The 12,980-nt window shown below is 37.9% G+C and overlaps 1 protein-coding gene across 1 annotated transcript in view; it reads left to right on the forward strand.

Annotated features, from left to right (window-relative positions):
- cep126 (centrosomal protein 126) overlaps positions 1–12,980 on the forward strand; it is a 154,074-nt gene that overhangs the window by 77,954 nt on the left and 63,140 nt on the right. The window lies entirely within an intron of this gene.

The raw sequence follows: 12,980 nt of genomic DNA on the forward strand, positions 1-12,980 counted from the left end.
TATTGAATTTGTTAACTTTAGTTGTTTAGTTTCAGTTCATAATTGATGGTCATTTCTAATAGAGAATCTGCTCAGTTCTTTGTGCACTTATGTACAAGACCCCAATTTCTCTTAATGCATGCAGTACTCATTGTTATAATCTTTCTCTCTCAGATGATACGTCGTAGATACAGACACACTTCACAAAAGCCATTCACTCAAAGACTTAATACTTAATTAATTGCTCTCTATCAGGAGTCCTCTAAAGACTTAAAGGATAAATGGTAACACTTTACTTGAAGGGGTGTGCATAAGACTGGCATGACACCTTCATAGCCATGATATGACATATGTCTTGAAGATTATAATATCAATTCATTTAATGATAATATCATTAAAAAGTTATAATGGCTTCATGACAGCCAATGTCAAAACCAACCACCTGACAGTTTAATGTAATGTTAACCAATAAAGCTAGGTGGTTTCTTAAGTTTGATAATTAATCTGCTATGTCATGTTTTGTTGTCTTAGTAATGTCAAGTTGTCATGACAAAGACTCTGACAGGTTATGATGTATTGGTTTATGTCAAGTTGTCATAAATAAGACGCCTCAAACAATGTCTATTGGCATTCAAAATGTCATAATTGAGTGAATGACACTTAATGACAGTTGTCATAAACATGCATAAAACTTCCTTCATATTCATAACATATATGTCATGTCACACCCCTTCAAGTAAAGTGTTACCAAATAAATTAGGTAAAAAAATAATAAAATAAATTGTAATATATAATAAATAAAAAATAATAAATAATTTTTGTTTTGTTTTTCTAATGGTACTCAATCAAAATGGTACTCAAACCAGTAATGTTGACAAGGTTTTTCTGAGTAACGAAGGCATAGCATGCAAACAGTACAGATTACCAAGAAATTTTAAATAAGTTCAACAAATTATTGGACATTAAGTAACACTAACAAAAAAAAATTCTTAGTAAGAACAATAAAATTTATAGATATTTTTATTAAATACGTCAAACTTCCACCTGATAAGTATTTAAGTTAAACCAAATTTAAAAAAGAAAAAAAAAACATCTAGAGCCTTGTGCAATGCATTTCATTGAACTCAACTTTTAAATTTAATTTTTTACTCATGAGGAAGAAGAGCGAGAACATTTAACATAAACAACCTTCATAAAGTTTGCCCACAAAAAAATGCATTTTCTCAGCAATTCACTCATAATTACCTGCGTGATTTACATTCCTCCAAAAAGTTTCTTTGATGGCAGCGTGATTGCATTTTTATGAGACCAAACATACAGTTTAATATTCATTAAACACTCTATTGAGAGTCTTCAATGCCCTCGGAGGAGGTTGATGCAAGACACCGGTTCCTCCTAATGAGCTCAACATATCAATTTTACATCACTGTATCAATATACATGGAGCCATAAAGCAAGGTGCATAAAACGCTCAGTTAAAGGGCATCGCATTCGTGGTCATCAGTATCTTCAAAGTAAATCGGGCTGTGTCTCTTTTGCTGATGAGGGGAGGAAATGAGATCGAGCATGTCAGCAATCTTTATGCCATGATAGCAGGTCATTAAGAAGGAGTCAGCACATGACTGACAAACAGATTAAAGGAAAATGTCAGCGCTAATATCCCAACCGCGTATTTATGGTCGTTCAATTGCCTGTTTGTCAGAATTCATTCTCTGCAAATTGCCCCACTTCAGTTTAGACATCTAAGGAGAGTACTGTATTGAATGAGGGAGCAGAGGGGATTCTCCCATCTCTTTCACAGCACATTTCACAGCATCAGGACTGCCTCCGGGCATGATATTGAAAATGGCAGATGAGAAAAGCTCTTATGGAGCTAAGAGAGCAAACCTGAGTCGAGGTGGCACGTGAATGGCATGCCGAACAGGAATGACTTTCCCTTGACTCGCTCAAAGTATCCGAGTCCTATCCGAGACGAGTGTTGCACTTCCATTGACAGACTGTCCTGTGGATCTCTCGGGAATATCCTGTTTTACACAACGCAGAGCGCGGGACTGCCGCAGTCATTTGCATGGACCTCAAATAGCTTTTAGACAGTGTCATAATAGAGCATCACAGTCCCGCCCACAGCCCGAGAGAGCGTTGGTGCCGGAAGTAAATTTCTCCCATTGACATTTTGTAAAATCCATATCTAAAGAGTATTAGAGCATGTCTGAGGATAACCAGCTACGGCTGAAATATCATTTCGACGGAAAAAACGAAGAGAAAATCCAAAAAAAGTCAAGGGTACAAGCCTGTGTACATATTTTCATTTCCGAGCGAAGGAAATACTCCTCCCGTAAACTCACTAAAGTCGACTGAAGCCACCGTGAAAGAGCCTTTTGAGTGACTTCCGAATCTGACGACGGCCGTGTGAACTTTTTCCTCCAGTGTGAATGTGCAGGGAAACTAATTTTCCTCGATTTACTGAAGCAAACGCATTTGCAGCTCCACATGCTAAACCATTTAGCATCTGGCTCGCTCATTGGATGTGCTGAGGCAACTGCACATCCAATGGCGCGGGGGCGTTCAGAGGTGCGACCAATGAACTTAGCCCTACGTCATAGAGAGCCTAAGTCCCGCCCCTCCGCTTCCGGCTCATTTCGGAAAAAAATATGAACGGTAGTCAATGGCGAGAGACAATTTATCTTTTTATTCCGTCTGAACTGTGACCTCACACATATGATGTTTGTCAATTTAAAAGATAATTCTGAAAGTCAAAAACGTCACAGTTTGTCATACAATAGAAGAGTAACATTGAGTTTTATGTGAAAATCGCTCAATGAACTACATCTCCCAGGAAGCGAAACGAGATCCGCTGCTCGTGTGTGTGCAGTCTGGTACAAAACACTCAGGTATGACGGCGTAACGTTACGATTATAACGTAAGACTGTAGAAACAATGACAGACAGCCTCAGTAAAGTTAGCTTCATTCATTAAGAGAAAATGTGCGCCTTTGGGGTTTGTAGTCTTTGTAATTACGTATTTTCACAGTCTTATACCTCAACGGTTTTGCATCAAACTGCGACTGTCTTTACTTTAAAATGTATCTTTTAAATTGACAAACATCATATGTGCAATTCAGGGCACAATTCAAACGAGATCAAACTATTTGTTGTCTCTCGCCATTGACTACCATTCAATATTTTTCCAAACTAAGGTCCCTTGGTGGTCGATCGGAAGGGGAGGGACTTAGGCTCTCTATTACACGATCTTCAGTCTGTCACATACCTTCGCGGGGTTTCAGACACGTGACACGACTTCCACCAGTCAGATGTATCACTGTGGGATTGTTCAGGATTGTGGGTAATGAAGTACTTTTCCAAGGCATCGCGAATTAAAGGCATTCTTAAAATAAGGTTAGTGCCCCATGAACTTTTGGCGTTTATATGAGCATATACAGTCGCTTAGTACAGTCGTCGCTGGTTTTAAGTCTACCATGTATGGTTACGTTTTTATGGCTTTTGCAGAAATTGCATTGAATTTTTACTTCCGGCACCGGCTGTGGGCGGGACTGTGATGCTCTATAGGCACGGTCTCATTTGAGATTACAGATTGATCGCAGGAATGTCTCATTTGTGGATCTAATGGACTGAGGTTCAAGCCACCGCAGTCGATAACGCCACTCCTAGCAATCAATGTGCATCTCCACTTGGGTCTTAACCTACATCAAACCCTGAGGATCCTTCAGAAGAGTTTTGATCTGCTGCGAATCACGCACAAACTAATTACTGACTGATCGGACCAGGCTTGTATAGAATCCCTTTCAGATTTGCTGAAAACCAGCGAACAATACCGACGATAACAAGTGACAGACAGCTCTCCATGTTCTTATAACCTCAGGTCACCCGCTCATCCTTGTAAATTGTTCATGTATAATGAAACCCATTGTTTATTCCGGCTGCAAAACAGTGTAATTATGCGATTCGTTTTCTATGGGCTTCAAAAGCGCGCTCTTAGCTTGGCAATTTGAAAAAATAATGCGAAAATCAATGAGGGAGAGTTCAGCTGGAAAATGCGAATATCTATGTGCTGTAAAGGTGAGCATCATCTAAAGTAGTCCCAATGCACATGGCGTCTCTAATTAGCACCACTGGGGCTGGGAATCATTTGTAGCACACTGACTCTGTTCAGAATGACTGGGAAATCATTTACTGCCCATAAAGTTTCATGCACGAATTGTTGCATGATGTTTTGGACTTTTTTCTTCCATTTCATCAATTTCAAAACTCTTAAGCAGCAAAGTTAACTGAAAGTTGGTTGATTTCTAATAATGAGTCCTCTGCCAGAAGACGTTCACCTTAATTTTCCATCTGAATTCACCCTAATGGATTTTTTTTTTTTTATGCATAATAGCGGCTCAACATGAGGAAGTTCATTTGAATGCATCATGAAACCTTTTCACAATTCTATCTAATCTCCAGGTTTTCATAACTCTCTTGTCTCAACAGAGTTGATGGAACTAATGCTGATAATGCCTCGCATTGCTGTCATCCTAAGTTTTAGTACAAAAGTCACTTTTTATACACCTATATGTTCTGTAGTATACCAATGCTGTAATAGCAAACAACCCTAGCAGATAGGCTACAAATAATAATAATAATAAAAAATCCTTTCGGAGACAGACAGGTTAACAACCTAGTTTGGCCACATTTTGATGTATTGTGCTGGCGGGAGGGAGATCGTTCAGGGAGTGTAACTCCTACACTGGATCTATGTGGGATTCAGTCAGGCCTGAGAGACCTCAGAGCAGAGACAAACATTAGTCACATCCCTGAACCGACGCTAATCGAACATGTGCTGTCACAGAACTACCTACACAGCAGAATACAGAGTAGAAAAATGCCCCAGAAGGATGTCTGATTTTCTAAACAAGACATGACATCATACCACATGAGGTCATGAACTCCTGAACAAGTGTAACTTTAGAGTTATATCATCAAAGGAGTCATGAGGTCATTGTCTTATGAGAAGATTTTATAACATCTATTTTCTGTGGTGGAAATGATGGCATTTTGTATACATGAGAGAGAAAGAGAGAGAGAGATTCAACATTGATAATATATATAGAGGGAATGCATTGACGTCACTTTCCCGCCGGAACAACCCCCCTCAGCCTTACTGAGTGGCATGGTGGCGTGACTGGATTTAATAGGGGAAACTGCGAAAATGTGACTAAATCGAACAATTTTATCAATTTAAACTAAATGTTGGACTTAATATAGTGTTCTTTACATATTACTAAAGATCCAGTGATCCATGGATATTGACATGCAGCCAGGAATCGTGTTGCCTGACATTTATGTTTGCCTGATTTCGTCACCGGGGAAATAAAAGCAATATAGACCTAAAAATAAAGCAAATTTGCCTGTGAACGCTTTATGTAAATACAATATAGGTAGGTTTAAATCCGGGGGATCACTTATATCAGTGTTATATATATAGCCTATATATCATCATATCGTCCAGCCCTAAAACTTTATAGTTTTTTTTTTTTTTGGTCAGTGTTTATTAAAAAAACATCCAATAATGCAGAATATGCAATGATAAATATTTAACCCTTGTGCTGCATTAGATTTTTAACACCGTTGAGTGCATTAAGGACCAAAAATGGCCACATATTAAACATTGCCTAAAATATTATATATTATTATTATTTTCCACTTTTACCAAGTTAAATCTTTTAACCAGCATCAGTCCTCATCATAACTACCAAAAATGTATTCAATTTCAGGATTTTAACCCTTTAATTACCAGTTTTGTTTGCGAAACCATCGATTTGTATAAGAGGAAAAAACACAAAAAATAAATTATTTTCAATAAACTAAATGCAAAGAGAAAACTTTAGATTTGGATTATCACAGTCCCACTTTGCAAAAAATCCCACTTAGCGCGTTAGAGACCAAAAATGGCCACCTATTAAACATTGCCTATTGCCTAAAATAAGGTGCATTTCCACCCATAGGGAATAAATATGTAGTGACGTCATCTGGTGGAATACACTATATAATGCAAATATAATGCTTTTGCTTCAAAATGAAAGGATGTTTGTGCAAAAATCATGTTTCATGTATTACTGACAGCCTCAGATTTAAACAACGTTTTAATGGGTTTCAATGGGCCATTTTTGGTCTTTATGGTGCTGAGTGTTACTATTTGATCTACACAGTGTGTGTTATACATATTTTGCAAAATGGGATCACATTTTTTACATGTATCCAAAAAGTCACAATTTTGCCAAATTTCATACCATTTGCATTAAAACAGCCAAAATGGTCAAAGAAATTAAACTGCAAAAGACCAAAAATGTCCCTAATGCAGCATAAGGGTTAATTGATGAGTAACAATACAAAATATACTATGGTTTTACAGTTAAATTCAGCATATTGACACAAAATGATAACTGCAAATCCACCTTTCGCTGACTGGAGTCCAGTTGTTTCTGTGAATTGCAGCAATCCATTTGCTCCTCTTTCTATTGGCAGTCTGTAAAAATATACCTCCGATTTTTTTTTTTTTGTCGAATCTAGTTTTACAGTCAATCGCAAAGCTCTTTCCCGCTTTATATGTGTTGTGTTTGTTTTCCGCGGCTCAGTCTTTTTGCCACTCACTGTGAGTAACTGCATGCCGACGCTGACTTCGCGCGCATACCCTCTATACATTCAGGTATTTATATTTAAATACAATACAAATATTTGCATTTAGTTTAACATTCAAAATAATGATCTGAGAAAAGAAAATCGTAAAATGCTAAAAAAAAAAATCAAGTGTTTTGCACACATATTTAAGTACATTTCACGTATGGAATTAAGTGAAACCAACTTAACTGCGTTTACAAAGAAAATAAGTAACTGCAACTTGGCCGGTTAAAGTTTGTTAAGTAATTTCTTCTAATTAGTTGAAGTTTACTTTGCAATACCCTGTTTCAAGTACATTTTACTTAAATAATATAACACTGAATTAAATGCTTTTAAAGTGTATTCTTTATTTAGAACATAAGCAAATAATACAGATATTGTGTAAGAAGTAATGTGATACCCACCCGATCATTTTTGAGTATGAATGTGTCACTTCGAGTAGAAAATTATCTCAAGATGTCACAAAAAACAGCAAGTTTCTAAACCTGACAACAAAATCAATGATAAAACAGTGTAATTACAGCTAGAAAAAAAGTGTTTGAAGCCTCAGAATGTGGATTACGTGAATTAAGTGTTTACCATAATTACACCTTAAATAAAATCCAGCAGTATAGTAAACGCGTAGGGTATGTTATTCAGAGGTATGGCACACACAGACCCACACATATTCTCCCTATATTCTGCTCAGCAAATATTCAGTGAATGAATTATAACTCAGAGACTTTCATTTCACATATCTCAATTGAATTAATGTGCTTCTGCCTGGAGGATCATTAGCATCATCCTGGAGGCCTTCCTCGGTACAGTGGACTAACCCTCATTTACACTCTCATTGTGACTGAAATGCAGGTAAAATTGCACCATTTATCCGCCTCTGTTCCTTGTGACCCTGAGTAATTTCATCTTTGTAAGACTAATTCCAGAGGCCTTGGGCACTATGAGGCTTTCACCTCAGAAACCCTTCCTTGTGATGAATTGTGCTGTTTTGCAAGTTGAGAAGAACAACCATGCAATGAACTGTAAGATAATGAATTCTGTCATGCTACTTTTTGTGTCAGACTTGCACGCTCAAGATTTCTGCACGCTCCACTTTTGATATTTTGGATGGGAATTTGATAACTGCCCTTTCTTTAGGCGGTGTAGAGATTAGTGTAGGGATTATTGCTTTAAAATCCCAAATGTGTGATACATTATACACTTGCTTGATGTATCAGGCTCTCTTTTTTTAAAGATTTTTTTCAGCCTTTAATGGGATCAGATAATGACGGAGAGAAGAGGGCAATTTACATTTAAAGTCATTTAACAGACACTTTTATCCAAAGTGATTTAAAGGGCACATATCATGCAAAATCCACTTTTTTAGCCCTTAAATGCATTTTGTTGTATATTTGGAGTGTTTATAAGTACAGAAAAGATGGAATTATTCTCTTCAGGTGCTTCGTTTGTATCTTTATATTCTGTTTTGGTCATATTTTTCAACCTGTTCAGATTTTTCTGTTGTCTATGATGTTTTTTTGAACAATTACGTTACAGTATTTGCAGCGGAACTGACAAATAAGGACATTGACTACCGGTCCAACACTTCGAGCAATCCGCCATTATTATTTCTCGCTCCGATTTTGTAGTCCAAGCTCGATGATGCAGAAGTTACGAGAGGGCTAGTCAAAATGTTCGGTTGTTGGATGTAGTGAGCCGACGCACTTCAAGGATCCCCACTTCAACAACCTCCACCAGTATCAGAAGGGTTTGCCGATTGACTTCGTCTGAATGAGGGGTAAATTCCTTCTATCATTTAACTTAGCTGCTGTGTTTTCTGACACTTTCTAAACGTAAGTTATCATATTATTATCAATACAGATTTTTAGTGGTAAGATCAGACCGCAGTCATTTATCTTGTCAGTGTGCTTGTTTTAACGAGAGAAACAGTCGACTTTCACTAATAACGCAACATAGTTAACTTACATACCACTACATCCATATGAAGACGTTGTTGTGCAGGTTCGTCGTTGTCTTTTTCAACTCGCTCGCTCTGGCTCGAATATGTAAGGCTTGATGGACAAGTCTTCCGTTGTCGAAATTTTGTTAACGTGTGAATAAAAATGTTCTTTGAAGCTATAGTAATCGTATATCTCTTATCAAACTACAATAATGGCCGAACGCGGGGAGTTGAACCGACCGTGAACTCAGCGACCTGGAAAGCGGGCGGGGAAAGACGTAACTGCTTTTTATTTAAAGGGGCCGCTTCGAAACGACTTGCTCACAAAAGGGGCCTGTGGAGCTATAATAATGAGGAATTCAGACCCAAGCATTGCAGTTATGCTTTATATAGACCACAAATGTATGATTTATAAGTAAAAATGAATGATTTAAAAGCATGACATGTACCCTTTAAAAAATAAGCATTGCATGAACCAAGCAGTCTTTCCCCAAAATTGAGAACTCTTTATCAGGTAAATGACATTCATATTAACAGCTTCATACTTGCATTGAATGTCACTGAGAAGCCTACACAATTCTCCACCCACAGTTTACACTCATCCAATGAAAAGCTCTTAAAGAAGTGTCAATTCAAAGCTCAGTTCCTGAGCATCAATATATCTGTCATGAGCAGGGCTCTCATCCAGCCCAGAATGATCACACTCCAGTCTGAAGCATCTCTCAGTGTGACGGCAGGGAATCTTTAAAGGGACAGTTCACCTGAAATTGAATATTCAGTCAGTAATTATGTCAGCTCCCTCCTGCAGTCTGTCGGGTGTTGAAGTGTGATCTCCTCCAGCTATAAACAAACATTCAGTTTAATTAAAGGCTACTCACAACTAGATTACCTATTACTGACAGTTTGGATCATTCCGATATATTGCTTAATAATGAGTTAATAGTCATGTGACACAACAAGTAAAGTCATAGCATGATATCTTTCCAAATCACTAGCCAATGATTAATAAAAGCAGTCAACTAGAAGTTGAAATGCATGGCTTTGGACCATTGTGATGTAATACTATATAAGGAATTAATATGATGACACGTTTCATTAACTTCATTTAATTCATGACTTAATATATGAATCAGATCAGCATCATTAAAGAAATGGTTTAGTTCTTCATGAGTCATACATTAACTCACGATTAGCTGTGAATTAATTAAGCATAAATTGCATATTAGTGCACCTGCATTGTAAAATGTTACCAATGCATATTTACATTTTTCTTGGTAAGTTTCACATACTTCCAAGGGGTCCGTCAGGCATCTGCCGACTATATAATGCGTATTTACGCTCTATTCAGCACTTCTTTACTCATCATCGTCTGACATATGGGAAAATGAGCCCCCAAGAGTCATAATTAGAGAATTCATGCAACGTCTGCATTTGAATCAGCTTCACTATATTTAGAATCAAGTCAAATGGCAAAATCAATAATATTGCTGATGCTAGTGCTGGTTAAAATTTTTGAAATTATTATTGTTATAAGCTTGACTTTTCCACGACATAACATTGGCTATGTGCTACATTTGGAGCAGACTGAATTTTTTTGTGATCTCTCATATAAACACTGAAGAAAGCACACTCTAAAAAAATGCTGGGTTATTTAAACCCAATTTTGGGTCAAATATGGCTGTTGGGTTAAATTTATAAATTGCATTTTTTTAATCCAACAATTTGGTTTGTCCATATTTGACCCAAAATTGGGTAAAAACAACCCAGTGCACTGACAGAAACTCGCCATAATGCACGGCTAATTTAGAGCGGCTGTCAATGGAGAAAGACGATTTTGGCAGCCAGACTGTGCAGTTACATCATATACCAGAGACAGCTAACAGGGTCATGCTAACCAGCCAAACCTTGACCCTTTGGTAAAACTGAATATTTTGAAATTCATCCATCTTTAATCATTATAGATCCATCCAGATTATAAATGCATCTAACAGGACTTTCGCATTATTGCTGGAATCGTGCTCTCTGGTATCAATGTTGCCAAAATAGTTTTGTTTTAACTGCCTTTAGCAAAATCCATTTTAACCGAGGTGAAAGTCTCCTGGCTTCCATTACATCACGTGCGCGCGCACGAGAGTTGCCGCAAAGCTATCAGATATGCAACCCCACGGCTTTCGATGCTGAGATGAAAGCCGCTTGAGTGGCATGTAGTGGTGTGATTGGAGACTTGGGGTTTGATCCTGAAAGGAGGTACCAGTAATGCATTCAGTAGATGTGAAGCCTCCAGAGAGACCGCTCAAAGCAGCAGGGATTATATATCCACTGAAAAAGCCCCATTGTAAAATGACACAGCCCACTCAGTATGGGATGGCTTAGTGTAATGGTGCATATCTAGAAAAGGTCACATGAATTATACACAGCTGTTCTAGCTCATTGTGTGCATACATATTCCACCCTGTCTACCCTGTCGGAGTCAGTCAGATTTCCCTGTCCCTCCGGTGTACGGGAGGCGAGATGAGCTTGCTATCAGTGGCAAGTGTCACCATTCGTCACCTTAATGGTTTCATGAGCAAACCTCTCACCTAGAGTAGTCCAGTCACACTCCAGGTTAAAGTGTGGACAGCAGACTTTGTAACCTTAAGTTCAACAAAACCTCTAATATAGTAAAGACTCCCTTTAGAACAGCTTGATTGCAATCGTGAAAATAAATGTACGAAGGAAAAATGTGCTTGTGTGTGAGCGGGTAAACTGAGGCTTGGTTTTCCACACTCCATTACCATTTTTCATCTGCTTTTATTAAACAATTGTTGGTTCTAGTCCTCAAATTTGAATAGTCCAAGACAAATAGTCTGTCTATGTCTCATTTAGCAGATTACATGCTTTCACCAGTTGTAGTTGGCGACAAGTGAGTGTCTAAACGAGTGAGTCATTGAATCATGTATTCAACCGATTCATTCAAAATCGAAACCAGGCTTGAGTAAACCATTGAATTATTCACTCAACTGATCTGTACAAAACACTGCTTCAGAATGAAACAGGTGACCACCATAATTCACTATAACACCATTGTGTACCAACGCATTCTCATCCCAAGGCGTCATATACGACGCTTTTGCCAAAGCGTAGACATCCAACGCACGTGGCAACCTTCACTCTTAGAAGAAAAGGTTCTATCAGCGCTACGTATTTGGAACCCCTAAAATGTTCTATACACTCTTTAAAAAAGGGTTCCTCTGGGTTCTATATAGAACCCTGGGGTTCCATACATGGCCAATAGAACCTTTTACCAAAAAAAAATGGTTTTGGAGTTCCATATATGAAGCGGGGGATGGAACCATTTCTGGTTCTAAATAGAACCATTTCTTCTAAGAGTGTTTAGCGTCAAATGAAATGCTTCGGTTATGGTAGGTTTAGGTATAGAGTGCTGAAGTTACGACGTCACTCCGTAGGCCAAAACGCAGAAGTGAGTTAGCATTTTAGCATTACGGTTTCCTCGCTCTAAAGTCTATGGGATTTTTGAATGGGTTTTTGCTAAATCGCCTGAAATAAGGTCTGTGGTGAACAAAGCGTCTAAATATTTTCACGTTTTGATCTATGACATAGAACACACAGTAATAACCTGCTTTTGGTCTTTTAAACTTTATTGTGTCTGATTGTGTTTTTTCAGGCTTCAAAATGTATAAATTTTGGATTAACTTGTAAAGATTATCTTGCTAGACAAAACGTGTAAGGGTCACAACCCTTTGTTGAACACAGATCTTATTTTTTTGCGATTTTCCAAAAGTCTATGGGGAAAATGCATTGCTTTTCTACCAAGGGAACCCATGCGCCGCTAGCTTCCGAGTTGTCCTACAAAGTGACGTCATAACTTCGGCACTCTATAAGGTAAGGTTAGGGTTAGACCACTAGGAGGCGCCTTCTGCCCCATATATATCTGCATCTAATTTGACGCTAAAGGGTGCCATGTGCGTTGGATGTCTAGGAGCACTCACCCCCATGAAATTTATTCAGGACTGTGTATTCTGTAATCACTACGGTCGGTGTGTGTCCAAAGATATATAATTCTCTGGCTTCATTTGGAACTATTTTTGTAAGTGGAACAAAAATAATTGCGTTTAAAGTGTAAGTTACTCAACTTGTTATGGAATTACACGTGTCTATATTAAATTGCAAAAGCAATATCACACTCGCAATCATGCTGTTGGCCTTATGGAATATATAAATAGTAAAGTGTGCATTGGCAGCAGACTTCAGTATCTTGATCATCCAGGAATTTTTGCCCACTGTTTTATAATTATAAGGACATATAAATCATCTGTCGTGCTGCTTTTAGCACTCTTTATATGGAAGTGGGTGGATTTTGATGAGGAGGTGAGTGCCCATAAGGAAAGATA

The sequence above is a fragment of the Pimephales promelas genome, chromosome 10 (genome assembly GCF_988280905.1).
Source record: "Pimephales promelas chromosome 10, fPimPro1.hap1.1, whole genome shotgun sequence".
In the NCBI taxonomy this organism is placed as follows: domain Eukaryota; kingdom Metazoa; phylum Chordata; class Actinopteri; order Cypriniformes; family Leuciscidae; genus Pimephales; species Pimephales promelas.